The sequence below is a fragment of the Protomyctophum bolini genome, assembly GCF_963924005.1.
Source record: "Protomyctophum bolini genome assembly, chromosome: 20".
Lineage (NCBI taxonomy): Eukaryota > Metazoa > Chordata > Actinopteri > Myctophiformes > Myctophidae > Protomyctophum > Protomyctophum bolini.
Window position 1 is genome coordinate 23,530,796 of NC_137881.1, and position 19,724 is coordinate 23,550,519.

At 45.6% G+C, this 19,724-nt stretch overlaps 1 protein-coding gene across 2 annotated transcripts in view; it reads right to left on the reverse strand.

The window, feature by feature from the left end:
* The window catches only part of col4a6 (collagen, type IV, alpha 6), a 161,025-nt gene that overhangs the window by 107,313 nt on the left and 33,988 nt on the right, over window positions 1–19,724 (reverse strand). The window lies entirely within an intron of this gene.

The window sequence follows — 19,724 nt, forward strand, 5'->3', positions numbered from 1 at the left end:
CATAGGCAGCTGTCATATAAAGCACTTCGAACAAAACACCATTGGACCCTCAAACTGTCTGCTAAAGCAACTATCTCCACCACCACCTCTCCCCCTCTCATGCAAGTAATTGGCAATATATAAAATCACAATACCAACTTTGATGAGGCAGTATTGCTTTGTTTTCAAAATGTACGGTTTTCCTAATAAAATAGAAAAAAGAGAAACAAAAAACATTTCCTGATAAATGAACATTTTGGAGAGAGATGGCTTTCCGACAGCGGATTTAGCAAAGATGCTACTTTACATCCGCAGTCCCCACGCAAAACATAAAAACCAAACAGGCAGATGAGAGGAGGAATAGATTGGAATGATTCATACAAGTACTTTTCATCCGTGTTCCTTGCAGACAAGACAAATCCAATGCCCTTTATACTCGATTCAGATTGACACGTCAAAGGTAAAATAGTTTTAGAGCCGGTGGGACAGTGAAGCACGCTGCGGCTCTCTGGTTTGAACTGATAAAGGCTATCTGTTTTAATCACTCTGCATTTTCAGAGAGAGAGAGAGAGAGAGAGAGAGACAGACAGAGAGAGAGAGGGGAGGGAGAGTGGGAAGATGGAGAGTGGAGATCAACAGAAAGGATGAAAGGGAAACAGACGGGGAGAGTTGGGCATGTTGATATAGAGAGGGGGAAAAAGTGAGTGAGCAATAAAAGGATGGAGTGAGATGAAACGGCGCGACAGGTTGCTTCCTGTTAAATGGAGTCTTGGAAAGCCTCAATTACAATTTAGACGTTTAGCAGTCGCTCTTATCCAGAGCGACTTAAAAGTGCAAGATCAGAGTAGAATCACACGAATCCTAGTCGTCAACATAATGTCACTTATTAAGCAGAGCGCAGATAAATTGACGTCTCAGTTATGAGACGTCTGCACGCAACGTGGCTTTGCGTGAACGTGTGTACGCTCGCTCACATGCGTGCGTTTCATAGTCCTGCTTGTAAGTTGAAAGCTATGGCGTAAGATGACATGTCAGTGGTGGAAAAAGTACTCTCATGCAATGCATTGGGAGCTTGAAGATCGGCTATTTTCAAATGGTCGGAATGTTCATAGGGCTGAAGTAACTAAACTTTTCAAATAAATGTAGTGGGGTAAGAGTGCAATAGTTGTCGCTGAGATATAGTGGATTAGAAGTAAAAGTGCTGGAAAAGGGAAATACTCAAGTAAAGTCCAAATACCTCAAAAATGTACTTCCTCATAGAAGTAAATTGTTACTTTTCACCACTGGCGAGTGTGTGTACATATGGGTGTTTGTTAATGTGTGCGTTTCACACTTCAAGCAGATGTCTATCGAGTCTCAATAGGTCAGAGGTCTACCATATGATTCTGTTTCAGCTGTCCATACAAAGAACCCCCCCAGTTCTGTACTGTATGCATTAGGCCTCACCACCATCACCTGGAGATTGTGCAACATGTTCCTATTTGGTTCCATCTGTAGAGTCACAGACCGATAAGGGTCCATTTGAACTATCAATAACTTAGCTGGGAACGCCGCGGAAACCCTCATGGACCGCTGGGGGTCCCCGAATCCCACTTTGAAAACCGTCACATTGAGGGTCAAGTGCTCATCCAACCACGTCTTGCCATGCTTATCAACTAACAGTCAGACGACAGTTCATATTTCCGTGCAACAGTATAAAGCACAAATCTTGTGTGCTGTGTGTATTCGCATGAAAATGGAAGTACTGTCTGCGTTCTGTTAGGGTGTGCAGGCATTGTGTATTTTGTGTGTTCTGCCCGTGAAACTGTGGGAGTGACAGTAAGTCATTACCTTTATACGCGTGTTTACTTTACGTTAGCTGTCAGCGATGGCAAACATGCACACATACCTGACCCAGGCAGGTATGTTTAAGCCCACTGGTGCCAGGTGGGACACAGATTCAACCATGCACAATGACAAAACATTCCAGTCAATCACAGACACAAGTATTTAACCACTTAAGAACACTGTACACTTGGTCGACGACGGGGTCACCCAGGGGTCTGTACTACAGTAGATACACAACAGTGTCGTGCAAAAATATAGTCAAAAGCAGATTTATATTTTACTGGTTTATAGTGGCCCAATGTTTTCCACTTCGCCTATTACGATATGCCCAGAATAGAGACGCTAGGGATCATGTCTTCAAAAGTCAACTCAGGACACATTTGCTTAACCCCTTCAAACCGAAAGTGTCATATTAGATATTTGCGGTGGCTATTCAAAAACAGCAGACGTGCAAGCTCACAGCGTGTCACTTCGTGCCGTGCCGTAAGCTTGTACATCTGCAGATTTTGAAACCTTTTGGAACAAATCCCGAAAGCGGAAGAACCACGCACACTTTTGAGTACGAATTAGAAGGCATTCGTAGAACCTTCGTCGGGCCTTACTTTAACGGGTCAACGCAACCTAATTCTACCCAATCTACGGGGGAAGAAAACAAAACCGCACCCGCGTTTGGCACGCGGAGCCGTTTAAAACAAACAGCACTAAGGATTATTTTGCTGGCGCACTGTGGCCCATGTCTGCTGCATGCCTGGCTCCTTTGTGCGAGGGAATGCCTCTGGAACAGTCAGCGAAGAACGGGGCATTGCATGAACATGCCAACAAGTACACTTTGGCCAGCAGCTGGCTTGTCTGTGTACTTTCAACCTCTCGCTCTTCGCTATTTGCCGTTCTGCTTCACGGCCCAGTCAGCGCAATCAGGTGCGCGCGAGTGTGTGTGTGTGTGTGCACGGCACGCGCACACATGCTCAGTGTTGCAGTGAATCTGCCGTGTGATGTTTGCTTACAGCTCTCGTGTGTGTCCGTGTGAACGCACGGCCATATCTCTGCGTATGAGTGTGTGCGTGTTATTATCTGCATGTACCTGCACCTCTACTTATCTTCCCCGTCTACCATTCCGATCCATTGCCTTTCAACGCTTGGCTTAAGTCGAAAAGGTTTTCCTGGGTTTTCCTTTTGGGGTTGAACGAGTATCGCTACCTCCGATAGGCTCCTCAATCTTCCCTGTTTGAACGCGCAACGGGGCTGGAATGCATTGTGGACAGAAACGCACTGTGTCTGACACGCACACACACACACACACACACACACACACACTGCCTGTACAGGCTTGTGTATGTACACCACGCACACGCACGTACGCATGCATACACAGAAACACAAACACGTGCACATGTTCCTCCGATGTATCTTTTCTGGAGCCACGGGAGACATTGGTGTTTGTTGATGTGACACACATCACGGTACAGTATGGAGCAGAGCAGGGGTCTTGGATGTTATTGTCCAGGCCAAGGATGGACCCCATAGCTGAGAGAGCCCAGTACGTATTGTATAAAACTATAGGTTGCAGATAAAACCTTTCCATAGATAGCTTCGTAGACAGCTTGTTTTGACAGCACTGTCAATGTGCAGCATTGTGTTGTGATTCATATTAATGTGTATTTCCAGACAGTTCACTACTTAAACCCTCAATACTTAGAATAATTGTTCTGGGTCTGCTTCTCGGGGCGCGAGGCGTTATGTGCTTGTAGACCGGGCTATTTTTGGCTGAAGTTCTCCACAGAATAGGGATGCTATAGGGTTCAAGTGCATGGTTAATGTAAAAACAAGCCCAAATTGATTAAATCAACTAATTACCAGCTGCATTATTATCTGCAGGGGTCCGCTATAACTGCCTCTGTGTCAGTTTCAGCGCAGCAGTTTAGGTAGGAACCAGAATTCGCTAAGGCGGAACTATTGTGTCCTGAATCTTTCGTTTCCACCCGGGCATATTTGCGGTGCGCACATACTGTACATCAGCCAATGAGAAAACCAGCTGGACTACAGCTGGTACAGAGTAGTAGCGACACGCTTTGATCTCGCAGCAAAGCGGGTGCCTATGGGCTATAGTTCCAAACATTGCTCCTATGGATGGAACTATCCCATTGAGATAGATTGAGCACTTCCGCATTCCATTGTTACAATGGGAGTCAACGCTACTGTCGCCACTCTCTTACTATATTACTCTGAGCTGGTAAAAAAGTGTATCCTATCACACAAAGATTTGGCTCCCCCCCCTTTGGTAACTCTGCAGACCCCCTGTTAAAGGCCTCTGCAGTAGAGAAACGGACGCTACCCTTGCGCGTGCGTGCGTTTGGGGTCCATGCATGGCCTAAGACCCGGTCACCCACTGCAGTGAGACGGCATAATTATAGAGGTGTATAAAAAGAAGGACACAAACGGAAAGAGAGACACCCACAGAGAGAGAGAGAGAGAGATGCACGTTGTCACCTGCGCAAGTGCGAACACACGCACTATGTATGGATCAGAGAGTCAGGGTCAGGGTTGTGTGTGTGCGTGTGCGCGTGCGAGAGAGATAATAACACTAGTGGCTTAAGAAAGAGACAAACAGAGAGAGAGAGGAGTAGGTTTAGAATGACAATGGAGAGAGACAGGGACAGAAGAGGAGAGAAGAGAAACAAGACTAGGAGGGAAGGATAGAAGGAAGAGGACAACGTAAGGAGGGGCGGGAGGGAGCGGGGTGAGAGGATATAGGAAAGGAAGGAAGGCTGTTTACAAAGCAGCCTTCCTACAGAGATAAAGAGATGGACGGAGCAGAGCGAGGCCGAACGAGAGAGAGAGAGAGAGAGACAGAGAGAGAAGGAGTGAGGGAGAGAAAGAGGAGGCATGTCACTCTCTGGCATTCCTAGCCCCCCCTACCCTGTGCACACTGACGGCCTTGTGAGAGATGAACAGATCGTACGGAGGTGCAGAGAGAGAGAGGCTAGAAGACGTCGTAAGGGTAGAAGAGAATGAGAGAAAAAGACAGAGAGAGAGAGAGAGAGAGAGAGAGAGAGAGGCAAGGCAAGGTCTGGTCTGTCTGGCTGGCTGTAGGAAACACTGACTAGCTCTTTAGCCTGCTCCTAATTGGTTGAAAATGAGAAGAATGTGTCATATACAGCAAATATAGTATAGAGGAATGGCAATATGCAATATTGCCAAATGTAAATCAACAGTTGAACAAACACCCAGGCTTTGACATTTGTTTGTTTTGTAAGTCACGTCTTTCTAATGTTGTCTATTCTCCTTTGAGAACAAGACCTGAGGTCAACTTAAAACAATAAGTATGCAGAAATAAATGAGAATAGATAGATTCTTCTCGTCCTCGCTCCTTCCCTAGCTCCTTGTTGTCCCCCTCCTGTGCCCTCTGCCCTATAGTGGTCTTCACATGATGCTAAATGCAGACGGATGAAAAGAGAGTGAGAGGGGGAGAGAGAGAAAGAAAGAAAGAATGGAAAGAGGGAGGAGGAGGAGGGGGTCAATGAAAATGAAAGGAAAGAGGGTGATGGTGAGCGCCCCGGTAATTTACGGCTTTTCATAGTGATGCAAAAAAGTCTATAAATTGAGTTGATTTGTGGCCTTTGTGCCCCCCCTCTCACACACACACACACACACACACACACACACCGGTGTGGTCATGACCAGTGATAAAAGTTTAAAAAAAGTTACCATGAATTAATGCTAAAATAAGCTGCAGGCTGTTTCGCGCGAGTGTGCGTGTGACACTGCAGATAAAGAAGCTGAACAGTTGTGACAGATATACGACGTCTGCTTTCATCTCTCCAAGTCCATTCACAGCTCCCGTCTCTCCGTCTGTCTGTGCGCTCTGCTCCCACGTTTCCTTTCCTCTCTCTCTCTCTCATTTATACCGTATGTTATCTTTATTTCTGCCTCTAATCTACTGGATAGAAGTCAATGCAAAAAAGAGGATGACCCTTCCCTACAAAAGAGACAGACAGAGTGAGACTGTGAGAGAGAGAGAGAGAGAGAGAGACAGAGACAGAGACAGAGACAGAGACAGAGACAGAGAGAGAGGGGGGGGGGGGGACTACTACAGGGGGGGGGGGGGGGGGGGAGGGACAAAGCCAGCGGTCACTCAGGCCTTGCGGGAGTGGAACACTATAGGGGTGACCTTCGACCCCTGCGGTGGACAGCTGTGGTCAGGACAACTCTCTCTCTCTCTCTCCCTCTCTCCCTCTCCCCATTTCAATATATCTCGGTATATTGTACATACAGGAAATTAAAAGAAGAAATATTTCCCTTAGCCTCCATGGAAACGTAAACAAGAGGCTAACAGAACAGCGGTCTGCTATCAGGAAGTAACAGCATGCCGGAATACCTTGACTGACCAATTAGAAATCAGGACTTCTACAATATCAGCTGTGAGTGGCAGAATACAGTATCTATATCCATCCATCCATGCTGTAACATCACGCATCAATACTAAAGACTCTATCTGTCTCCACACACCCCTGCCCTCACTGCCTCACAATAGCAACGTACCATTTAACAGGACCACTAAAAGACCCCCCCCCCCCTTAAACCCCATCACGCTAGACACCACCAAAACACCCACCCGTATACCACCCTGCACCCCAACCCAGCCAGAGCTTTAAAATGGTAATTGTATTGTTATTTTTACTATGGTAAGTAAGAACGCTGTATACATTACAATACACCACTCTACAGGCGGTCTCTCCGTCAGGCGTGACATACAAAATGAAAATTATTGTAGAATTAAATATTAAATATAACAAATTGTGAATAGACTTTAGTTTTGTATCTAGGACAGGTGCAGTTGGCAGGTTGGTTCTCTCTCTGGGTTCCTATCTGAAAAGACTTATAATTATGGACGTTAAACTGCTGCAGCTTTCTGGCGGACCACCAGGGGGCCACACACTGATGGCCTCAGGTTTCAACCAATAGGGAGGTAACTCATTCCGGAAGAGATTCGGTTTGAACAAAAAAGTCAAACGACATTAAACAAGTGAAGTTTATAACCGGTGTGTGGACCTTAGTGTGCTTCTTTTAGCAGAGCACACGCATGTACACATGCACGCATGACGCACGCACATACTCTCTCTCTCTCTCTCTCTCTCTCTCGTTAAGGGTTTAAACAGGCCAGTACCTAGACTCCACTTAGCTCTCTGTATGAAGGTTAAGAGGGCCCCGGGGAACAGTTAAGAGTCTGGACACCTTGTAGGTCACTGACCAGTCATTTCCTGTTAGTGTAATCAGAGCCACAGTGGCCGTCCTGTTGGGGTTACTAAGCATGGTCGCCGATACCTGTGACCTCATTCATAAAATGATATGTAACCGCTTAAGCCCAATTATATACTTCACCGTATGCCGGTGTCATGCAGCCGAAATGGCCCATCTAAAAGCTCAGGTGTTGCAATGCGACGCCTTGTGAGCTTGTAGATTGTTTTTGCTACTTGATGAAGTATAATGTATAGCTTTAGGTTAAATACTTGCGTCTGTGATGTTGTGCATAGTTGAGTCTCTGTCCCACCTGGCACCGCAATAGGCTTAAACAAACCCTCAAATATATTTGTAGGGATTCCCCCTCCCCCACCCTGGGTCAGGTATGTGTGCATGTTTGCCATCACAGACAGGAATGTAAAATAAACACTTATTTTTGTTGAAAAATCTTCGGCTATAATGACTAATGTCTAATGAATTCCCATTCAACAGGGACCCCCAGGTTGAACGTGGTGCTGGAAATGTAATCTTCTTCAGTAAATGCAAAGCGACGATCAAGCAACCTATTGATGAAACCGTACGTGGATGTGCCAATGATCCCATGTCTACGCCCCCTGTCAGTCAGAGCAGATGTACCGTATACAGTATGTTATGTTGGGTACTGTCGGCATGGCAGCGCTCATCCTCCGAGCCGCAGAGAGCTGTGTGGCATTTTGGCATACTGTAGCACCACAGTAGATCGGTTACAGGCGACGGGGGGAATCAAGGCAATATCCAAACCCAAGAAGACACAATTAGAGACACGATGAAAGACTGCTATAAATTGTGGGGCAAAATTTGCAAATTGTGTTCTCAACGTGGCTGTTCTTGCTTCACGGGACAGATGGTTGCCAACCGTGTTGCTCATGGCGATGAAGCTGTAAAGATGTTTTGTTAGAATTGTGTGGTGAATACTAGAATACTGATGATGAAATACTGCCAAACATTTGCCTTTCCTCGCCACACCCTGGTGTAGGGTCCTGGGGCTCTGGTGTAGCCCTCTCTTAAAGGACCACTTCACCACTTTTCAACCTATCTTCATAGAATTGGTCCTGACTAATGTTCATGATAAAATAGCAACACAAATTCTACTTGGTCTGTGTATCATAGGAGATTTCTGTGCAGTTAAGAAACCTGACTTCAACATCATCGATAGGCAGAGAACGATGGCTTCCATGATCACATTGTAACTTTTTAGGAATATAAAGCCTGCAGTTTCTATTGGCTTGTATTCCCCATCAATGATGTCGCTGGAGACGGGTTTCTGAACTGCCCACAGCCCTCCTATGAGACACAGACTGAGTAGAAAGAAATGTGTGCTATTTTATCATGAACATCAATCAGTGAGCATCAATTATATGAAGATAGGTTGAAAAATTGTGAAGTGGTCCTTTAACTGCATCCTACCCACTGTGATCTAGGCTATTCTACGCAACCTCTCATCTGGTCACAAATGAAATGCAGCAACAATAAATAAACTGGTATTTACATTCCCACTTGCTGACAGATGGAATCCACTCAATTCCACAACTCTTGGAATTAAGCAGTTAATTCCGGAATACTTTAGTTCCACTTTAATTGCTACCTTCCAACCGTTCCCCTAATCCAAGCTTCCAACTATCTCACAAAAATTAAAATTCCTTGTCCTTTCGAAGGAAAGGAAAAGAAAAGAAAAGGAAAAAACTTCCCAGCACATCAGTTTAGCACTTAGGAGAGAAAAAAGAAGGAGTGGATCAGTTTACAGGTGAATATTAGCTTAGCGTCAGGCGGCTTTAACGCTAGCCTAACGTATCGGGCATGGCTGTAGATCGCGTTAGTGTTAGCCACACAGGTTGAGTTTCAGCTATAGGTTAGCTTAGCCGCGGCTGGGTGGCGGGGAGAGTGAATGTGGGTATTGTGGGGCATACAGGGGAGGCTTGTCTGCTGTTCGGGTCTTTGTGAATAAGGGCAGAAAGGAGTTTAATTGGCCTCGCTTTAACAAAGAATACAACCTATGACCTAGTCGGTGTCGGGTTACGGTTAAGGTTTTAAATCCGCAATCACCTAAAGAGATTTATGGTTTTCTCCTGGTTATCCTTTTATAAGTAAGGGGATATACACCACCTGTGACTTGGAGAACTCGGGGAGTCCATACCTGCAAAACAGTGTTTCTCAATCCCGGTTGAGGTGGAGTACACACAAACAAGAGAGAGTTGTGTGGAAAAAGTTACTCAACCCCCTGTACGCGAGTCAAAGTAGAGATACTGGTCAAATAGCATCATCTATAACTGGAAGTTACTCAATAAATGTGCACTTTGAAAGTACCAGGAGTACTTTGGAAGTATTCGAACCAGGAGTACTTTGGAAGTATTCGAAAGTGCATGCTTTAAAAAAAAAAGACTTAAAAAAAGTACTGGAGTAAATGTAATTTGTTATATAACGGTCCAATACTGGTGTCAGCCACTGTCTACCTGCCAAACGGTGTTTCTCAACCCCAGGTGAGAGGAAGGACACCTCCAACAGAACGGAGAGAGCTGTGACTCAACTTGCTAAGTGTTGTTTGTTATTCACTGGTTCTTGTGTGGGACACACTTCACCGTCTCACCGTGTAAAGAGACAAATTGGCAGCCTGATTGATTTACAAGCAACACAGGAGTGACAAGTGTGTGTGTGTGTGTGTGTGTGTGTGTGTGTGCGCACACACAACTAAACTCTTTGCTGTAGATGGATACACAGCAGGCCACCCAAGAAGAAGTGTGTGTGTGTGTGTGTGTGTGTGTGTGTGTGTGTGTGTGTGTGTGTGTGTGTGTGTGTGTGTGCATGTCACTCAGTGCTGAGGAATGATGATTCATCCCAAATTAATTATATAATTTTAAATGTATATTTCATTTGGGATGAATCATCATCACCACCAAGAGAACTGCATGTTTCCTATTTACCGCGCACACACACACACACACACACACACACACACACACACACACACACACAGTCATTTGCCTGAAAACCACAGAGCAACACGCTACACTCATACACACTCACACATACTGTACACAAACATTGTATCTTTTCTCTCTGATACACAGAAATGCACATGCGCAGCGTGTGAGTGTGTGTGTGTGTGTGTGTGTGTGTGTGTGTGTGTGTGTGTGTGTGTGTGTGTGTGTGCATGCAGGAGTGAAAGAGATAATGTATATTTTGTACACTTGAGCAAATATGGTCACGTGTGTTTATATGCATGCGTGTTCATTTGTGCGTAACGGAGATAAGTGTGTGTGTATGTACCACAGAGAACGAGGGTGTGTGTGTGTGTGTGTGTGTGTTCTCTCTCTGAATGAATGGGGGAAAGAGGTCACTCACGGGCAGCAGAGATCTGGGACACAGCGAGAGAAGAGAGAGAGAGAATAGAGATGAGGGGAGGGGTTGGGTTTTGTGCACAACCAACGGCGGCCAGCCGGCCATATCAAGGCCGCTCGTACATGTGACCTCCTGCTCTCTCCTCCCCAGGCCGACAAGCTCCAATCCCTCTCAGAACTGATATAAACCCCCCCAAAAAAAAAGCTGAGACAATTCCCGATAGTGTGGACGGAGCTGTCCTAGAACCACCTTCCAGAAGGCGCACGGTGTTCTCCAACAAGCCAAGTCCACAGGAAGGTGATACCGACACCCTCCACCACCACCACTACCTGACCCCACACACACACACATTACATACATTCTGCAGACACGGTTCGGAGCCATGAAGCCAAGCTAGTATACGAAATGCACACTGACCGACCGAGGACAGACACGAAGATGAGCGCGTGGTGAAAGAAAACCTTTCCGCCTCTCTTGTTTGTCCCGTCGCTTTTCCCTCTGCGCTTCCAACTCCATCACGAGGAGCCAAGCGAGCACGCCTGCGGGGATGGTTTCGGAGATGTAGGAGACAAGTACCAACAGGCTGTGGTACACCACTAAAGGCCACTACCACTGAAAACCGCATCTGGTCTCAGTTCTTAACCCATTTTGACCTGAGATCAGTTTTCTGAAAAAGCTATGTTTTTTCGATTTTTCAAAAATAGCAGACCTACAAGCACGTAGCGCGAGCTTGTAGATCTGCTATTTTAATGGGTTAAGTACATTTACATTTGGAATCTGGATTGGAGCTAAGTAACTTGTGTTATGTTTTCTTCTCGGAACCATGGCATAGATCCGTTAAATGGACGCATTTTGATATATTTATCTCAGCATTGCCAAATGCCTGTTTAAACCTCTCTCTCTCTCTGTCTGCTTAAACCTCTCTCTCTCTCTGTCTGCTTAAACCTCTCTCTCTCTCTCTGTCTGCTTAAACCTCTCTCTCTCTCTGTCTGCTTAAACCTCTCTCTCTCTCTGTCTGCTTAAACCTCTCTCTCTCTCTGTCTGCTTAAACCTCTCTCTCTCTCTGTCTGCTTAAACCTCTCTCTCTCTCTCTCTCTGTCTGCTATGTAACTTTTTCAATAAATTTGTCATCTTGCAGTACCACACCTAAACTCTGAGTCGGTAATCTCCTGATAAAGCCCATAATCAAAACGCTCTCAGTTTATTATTCCAAGAGTAGTTAGACGTACTTTTTTTATGTATGAACATCTTTCAACATGGATTATGACGATTATGACAAAATAATTCCATCAATCTTCAACCGCTTATCCGTAGTCGGGTCGCGGGGGGGCAACAGCTCCACCAGAGTGCTCAAGACTTCCCTCTCCAGAGCAACATTAGTGACTTCCTCCTGGGGGATTCCGAGACGTTCCAAGGCCAGTGAGTCGATGCATTTCCTCCAACTGCGCCTTGGTCTGCCCCGGGGTCTCCTCCCAGTGGGACGTGCGTCGAGGACCTCCCTAGGGAGGCGCCCGAGAGGCATCCTAACCAAATGCCCGAACCACCTCAGCTGGCTCCTTTCCAGGCGAAGGAGCAGCGGTTCTACTCCGAGTCTCTCTCATGTGACTGAACTTCTCACCCTATCTCTAAGGGAGATGCCAGCCACCCGTCGAAGAAAACTCATTTCGGCCACTTGTATTCGCGACCTTATTCTTTCGGTCATGACCCACACTTCATGACCATAGGTGAGAGTAGGAATTAATATTGCTCAGTAGACCGAGAGCTTTGCCTTCTGGCTCAGCTCTCTTTTCGTCACAACAGTGCGGTACAGCGACTGCAATAGCGCTCCGATTTTTCAGTCAAAATTGCAATTATCTCAAATAATTAGACAATTATGCAATAATTGTGACAATAATTGTGCCTTCCTCACAGATGGTATGACCGATACTACCTCCAATAGACACAATGGGTGACTCCCATTAATCACCGTGGCGATGCGTCTGGTCTGTGTCCACAACACTGTGTGGACGGGTAGAAACTGGCGAGGAGACTTCTAGCGACGTTACATCACGCTGGGGGAGTTTCTGTTATTGAAACCGTCTGGCGTTAACGAGAGACAAACTATTGTTGGCAGCGCGCAAATTACCACCTAATGTTGAGGGAGTGTCAGGTTTACTGAATGATGCATTGGGGTTGTTGTTTAACTAACTCCAGGGCAGTAATTTAGATAGATAGATGTTCCATAAATAAGGGAGACTGTACAATTCGGAACAGGTAAGGGTATGTCTTGCCAGGGAAGAGACTCCCGTTGGCCAAGTTAACGCGTTTCAGAGCTCACGGGAGCCAATCGGCTGGCACGAACTCGCCATGAGGGCAGCCAAGTTGGCGCAAGGCTTGCCAGGTACAACAACGCTTCCAGTAATTCTGCTGCCGATATTATTGGTTATTCCTTGATGCCATGTCAATGGAAGGGCTCAGCGCTTTGAGGTTCTTCTTAATTGACATTACCTTGTGTCGGGTGAGTTTTATCACCGTCAGGGATGCTAAAACACGTTAAGTTAGCCTTGTTTTGTACTACGTGATACGCCGGTGTCACGTGGCGAACATAGCAAATCTACAAGCTCACACGGAGCGACGTGTTGTGAGCTTGTATGTCTGCTTTTTCAAAAAACATTTTCAGCAGACGCCAGGTTTAAAGAGGCCCAAGAAAAGCGCTGCACTCGTTGGCCCATCGAGTGTACCGCAAGGTCACAGGTTCAATTCCTGGCTGCGGGATCCCATTTTTACCCACTAAGACCTGAGACCAGATTCTACAAAATGTCTTCTAAAACCTGACAGTTTTCTGAAAAACGTATCAGTGGTGCTCACTCAACTTTTTCGTGTCAAGGACCCCCAGAATTATCTGTATTTGTCCGCGGACGCCCATCTGAAAATATTTTATAAGGAGACACAGATGCAGTCCAGTTATAAATGCTTCCCAGAAATACTGTACAAACATATTCAGACGCACACAGAAATATACTGTATGCACTCACACACGGCGAAACATACAGTATGAAACACACTCCTGTGTTTTCCCACAGCTTTCGTCTGCAGGGTGTGAGAAGTGCCACCCACACGGGGGTCCTGACACACTCATGGCTCATCCCAAACACATCGTGGCTCTCCCTGCACCTATTTCAGGACCCCCTAACACTTCCACTACATGTCATCTGTCATCGCAGCCAAACCAAGACGTGTACACAGAAACTACCCACACAATACACACACACACACACACACACACACACACACTCCCTCACACACACACACACACACAGTCACACACACACACACACACACACACACTCAATGTAATACCGACTGACTGATCTAAAGCCTCACAACACATTACAATGTGTCGCGTCGTGATGACCATTGTGCACCAAAGTATCGATATATAAATGTGAGAGTGGTCATTCATGCAGGTGTGCGTGCACGTGCACATGCATACTGTACGTGCGTATGTGTGTGTTTCTCACTAACTTGACTGCTCTTGTTTGGGAAGTGTGTTCATATCCAGTTGTCAAGGGTTACAGTCCCGGCAGGCAGAGGGTGAGAGGTTGTGTGTGTGTGTGTGTGTGTGTGTGTGTGGGGGGGGGGGGGGGGGGGGGGGGGTCAAACTGTCATGGTGGAAAGCCATTCAGCAGCATTTCAAAGCTTTCTGCCAGGAGTTGGGGAGGTTTATTTGTGTGTGTGTATTCACATGCACAAATAAACACACGCGTGCGACCATCTCAGACATGACTTAGGTGGATGCCTGATGTTGTCTACTGTATGCTTGTTACACAAAACCACAACTTGTACCCAATGGGCACAATCATTTCCTCTCCCTTTGGCATGCTGAAAGGTGGATTTCCAGGCCTGTTTTAAAGGACGCCAGGGATTTGCATTTTTTGATGGATGGAGTTTGGAGAGGGATGGAGAATTTGCCCATGTTTGTTTTGAAATTGCGTGGTACCAGATCGTTGTTCTCGCTTCCTCTTGTATTGTGGCTGTGGGAGTCGCTCACTTTTTTTAGGTATACTGTAGTTTGTGAGGTATGCAGGTACAGAGGGCAAAGCTGCATTTACATGCATTGTAAATGTCAGTCGCAATTTCTCACACACACACACACAAACACACACACACACACACACACACATGCGCGGGCGCACACACACACACATGCACACACACACATCCTGTGACTCACACTAAAAGCCTGGATATATTACAGTGATGTTCTGTGACGTTAGTAGACAGAGAGCTGTTTAGATATGGATATATACAATACAAAGACAGAGAGGAACACACAGAGAGAGAGAGTTGGAGAAAGCGTGTGTGTGCATGCGTGCGTGCGTTTGTGTGTTTGTGTAATCTATGCATTTGTCCATATATACATTTGGGTCTGTAAAACCATGTGTTTGGATTTGGTGTAAATGTGTACAAGTGTCTCTGTTTGCAGTGGTGTGTGTGTGTGTGTGTGTGTGTGTGTGTGTGTGTGTGTGTGTGTGTGTGTGTGTGTGTGTGTGTGTGTGTAGACTGCATGTGTGTGTAGACTGCATGTGTGTGCATATTTAGACTGCATGTGACAGAACAATTAGCAGTGTCACACACTTTTTAGGTGTTATGTACCTACAGTCTCCGGGCGGAGGAGAGGAGGTGAAAAGAAGGTTTAAATAGAGTCCTACTGTACATAATCCAGGAGGATACTGTATATATATATGTGTGTGCCTTTCTTCAACCTACTGAAGAGATGACAGGAAAAAGGTACCAAGATCTGCACTCGCGTGAGTACCCACTACTACTACTATCCTATACTGTAAAAATACTGTAAAAATGTATAAAAACGTATCTTGTTTGACAGCCAATAATGTTCCTTAGAGAGAGAGAGAGAGAGAGCGAGAGAGAGAGAGAGAGACACACACAGACAGACAGACAGACAGACAGACAGTGAAAAGGGGCATGGCAGATGATAGAGGAAAGGTAAAAGAAAAAAAGAGAAAGAAAGTTAGAAAGAATGAAAAGAACTAATGAATGAGAGGAAGGAAGAAAGAGCGAATGACAAACGAGATAAAGCGAAAGAGGAGGAGCCATACCTTTAGGACAGGAAGGAGAGAGTGATGGATGGACGGACAGACAGAGAGGGGCTTATTTGTTTACCTCCTCTATCGCCATGGCGACGGACTCTCTCTCCCCATCTCTCTCTCTCTCTCTCTCTCGCCTCGTTTATCTGAAAGTACGGTGGAACCCTGTACCTACCCCCCCCCCCGTCACTTCAGTGAACGTGTCACTTAATGCAGAGGTCACACAAAAACATCAGCCCCGACAGAGAGTTCAAACACTGACAAGTTGTTAGGATCAGTGGCAAGATCACTGGGAGGAACCAGGAATCAATCCAGTATCCACAAGCAACAGACAGTTGACAACACACACACACACACCCTCCACACCCACTACGAACTAATGTCCTCAAGACCTCAAAACTCACCAACAAGAGGCTCAGCTAGCTTGGTGCCAGCCTCCATCAGACTGCTGAATGCCTATAGGCTGAATGCCCGCCTCCTGCAGAATTATTTACATATGGTTGTACACATGAGTTGTATGCTGAAAATAGTCGATCTACAAGCTCGCAACGCAGCTCGCCGCAAGATCGTGGATCTGCCATTTTTAGAGCGCAACTGATGCACTGATGCTCACTTTGTACAAGACGTGATGCAGATACTCCTGCATGAGTACTGCATACGACTGCAGCTATACATGGACGGTTTGAAGGAAACCATCCAGAAATGATGACGGTACAGACAGTACAGTACAGAGTACAGTTTTTCTCCATAGAGAAAAACTTTGTCGAACCAGGGGCTGCTGGTGTAGGGGTGCATACGTATAGCGAGCAGACTCCAAAGACATTTTACAGCGGGGTCATTCGTTCACACCGTACTGCAGTCCAACTCAGACTCAGCAGACCCAGCTCTTACCGGATCTGGCTCAAACAATGAAGGGATAGCATTTCATCGAGTGACTGACATGGTATGTTTGGTGCACAGGAGAAAAAAATATGTTTTGACAAACGCACTGGACTCCGCAGAGAGCTTTACAAGCTGAGACACACAGACGCACACACATATGCACACACGCACACATGCACTGTTGAATCCGAGTATACATGAAAGCTAAACCTCTGCATCAGGTTGTTGAATCTATGTGCTCCGGAAGCCTGCTCGGTTCCAGAGTCTGTGTTTAAGGTAGTGATGTTATACAAGAGCCCTCATGTCGAGAAGGAAGGGAGAGGGGCTTTTAGTTGATGCTAGCCGATATCCTGAAGGGAAGAGAGGGGGTCTTCGTTCCTGCATGTCTCTGCTTATGAATACACACTCACAACACACACACACACTCGCACAGTTAAACACCAACATGTTAGTGCAAAAGCAATGCATGGATGGAATGCGCACACAGGGAATATTATCAGAACAATGTCCGATCTGGGAATACATTTTCTTCACCAACACATTGGTGAAGAAAATAAATTTCTTCACCAATGTGTTTGTAAAGGTGTCTGGTAAGTGGCAACGCATCTCACAAAGACTGAAATTCAGTGGGGAAATCTGTGACAGCTGCTGAAAGTTGGGGTACCGGTGACAACCTATACAGTATGGAGGCAAAATGTACAACATGTCATTCTGCTTTAAGTAGCATGTGACGCGTGAAACTAGAGCGTTTTCATGATTCAAAAATCCATTGCAAGAAATATTTGTTTCACTAGTTTGGGTCCCGGGGAAATCACATTTCTCTTGTGGGTCACGGGCTAAAAACGTTTGGGAACCACTGCTTTAGACTTAGTAAAATGGCCCTAAGATGACTCTGTACTTGGACTGCTTTTTTTCTGTCCACACCAAACCTCTTGCCAGAAACAGCAGATCGGCTATCACGGTTGGCTAACATTTCCACTAGAATAGGATGCTGTGGTTTCAAGTGAGTTTATACAGTAGGCTTTAATAAGACAAAAGCTGTGAGATTATCTTTTTCTGGGTGCAACCCTACCAGCCATCATCCTATACCCGCACACTTTGTTAGCTGCATGACTACTCCTGTATTTACACACACACACACACACACACACACACACACACACACACACACACACACACACACACACACACACACACACACACACACACACACACACACACACACACACACACACACACACACACACACACACACACACACACACACACACACACACACACACACACACACACACACACACCCAACACTGTCACCATTCATCATCTATCCAACAGTGTCCTCATCAGTCAGCGTTTGTCTTCAAGTCAGGGGGACAGTACAGAGACCCCACCTTCCTTCCCCTCTCTCTCTCTCCACCTTTCACTATAGCTGTCATCAACAAGTGTGTGTATGTGTGTTTGTGTGCGTGTGAGCGCGCGCGTCTACGCATATGTACCTATAAGTGTGTGCAAACACTTTGTTTTCATCACTTGCACGCATCGCAGCTTAGCTGTACACACCTGTGCTCTCTTGAGTTGTATGCACAGTCTGCATGCATGTGTGTGTGTGTGTGTGTGCAGCCGTGCACACAAAAGTAACGCGTGCATGTGTGTGTCCCAATTCCATATAATCAGTGGCCCGCTAGCAACCCATTTTTCATAATTATTTCTGTAGTTCGCCTGAGGACAAGATTTAAATGCCATTCAGCTGTCCATCTCTGTCTGTCTGTCCATCACACTGCGCACACACACACACACACACACCCCAAATTTGCCTCCAGGGATCAATAAAGGTTTATCTCAAATCCTCATCACATACAGAAGCCTGGTTTCTGGCCAACGGCTCCACTGAACACATGCTGTGCTAACTACAACTATATTATACAGTAGTGAACAAAGAACTAAAACTATATTGAACACAAATGTAAAACTACAACTATACTATAGAACACAAAGCTTTAAACTCGAATGCCGGATTAACCGTTTTCATAACTTAATGATGTTATTGTATCCAACAACGAGTGGTACAGGTGAAACATTACAATACATCCAGAGCACAGCGTTTAGTGGCTCAGACTGTGCTGTGGGTCTAAATCGCTCATTTTGGTTGCTCAAAAATATAGATCTTTTCAGTCTTTCATAATGACCAAAGACATTGCATATAGTGTTTTGTTCCAAAGTGGCTTCTGTAAAAAGTTGAACGAGCCCAAGAAGACTCAGGGCTCTGAGCTGCGGTGTGCTCTGAACAAAAACAATGCATATATCACATACTGAACAAGGTTCTACTTCAACTTTAACATATCTTTGTTACTTCACACGTTTACACCAGGTATAAAATAGTGGGTGAAATTCTCCCCACAAATTGCAGAGTTTCATTTTTACATGTGAAATTGGAAAGCAGTAAGGTGTCTCTCTTAATTCTATGGTGATATAAAGGACGGATATAAGTCAGAGAAAACACTCTTATTTGGGTTATTTCATTCTTGTCTAGTCTGTGCCATTCTAGCCTCGGAGACCGCATTCGTGGGAGAAAAACGCCTGGGTGAGACATGCATGAGAACTGGCATACGAGCGGAGTGAACCTTGTATTTCCGCTAACCAGTAAGGGTACAGTAAGGGTACAGGTACACTTTCGTGTCAGAAAACGCCTAGACCAGGCATAGTTTGGTGAACAAATAGGATGTCCCTGCAGGCTGTCTCAGCCGGGAGATGGTCCAGATAGGTCTCTTTCAGGCTAGCGACATTCTGTCCAATCTATTCCATTCAATTCGTTCCTGTCTGATGCCCTGTGAGTTGTGACGCATACATACATACAGACGGACACGCACGTTACTCGCTCACACGCCCACACAGAAAGCAGGCAGTGTGCTATTTTAAGGAGGGTGACGCTACTTTCTATAACGGCCCTGTTCTTGTTTTAAAGTAAGCCGAGATTGGAATGGTGAGTGAGGAAGATTCTCTGTCTGTCGGGGTCAGGTGCACACAGACGGATGGGCATACAGACACACCGTGGTGGAAAAAGTACTCCCATTTTTCACTTAAGTAAAAGTACCAATACTGCAATGGAGAAGCACTCTGTCAAGAGTAAAAGTCCACTATTCAAAACTTACTTGAGTAAAAGTACAAAAGTATTGTACTTAAAGTACCAAAAGGAGAAAGTACTAATTATGCAGTCCCAACTCCAAGTACAAATATCCCCACACACACACACACGTGTGTTTCTATATTGCAGTATTGATAATTTTACTTAAAAAGTAGTTGGCCTGGGTTAGCTACAGGTGTGCAGGGCCCAAAAGA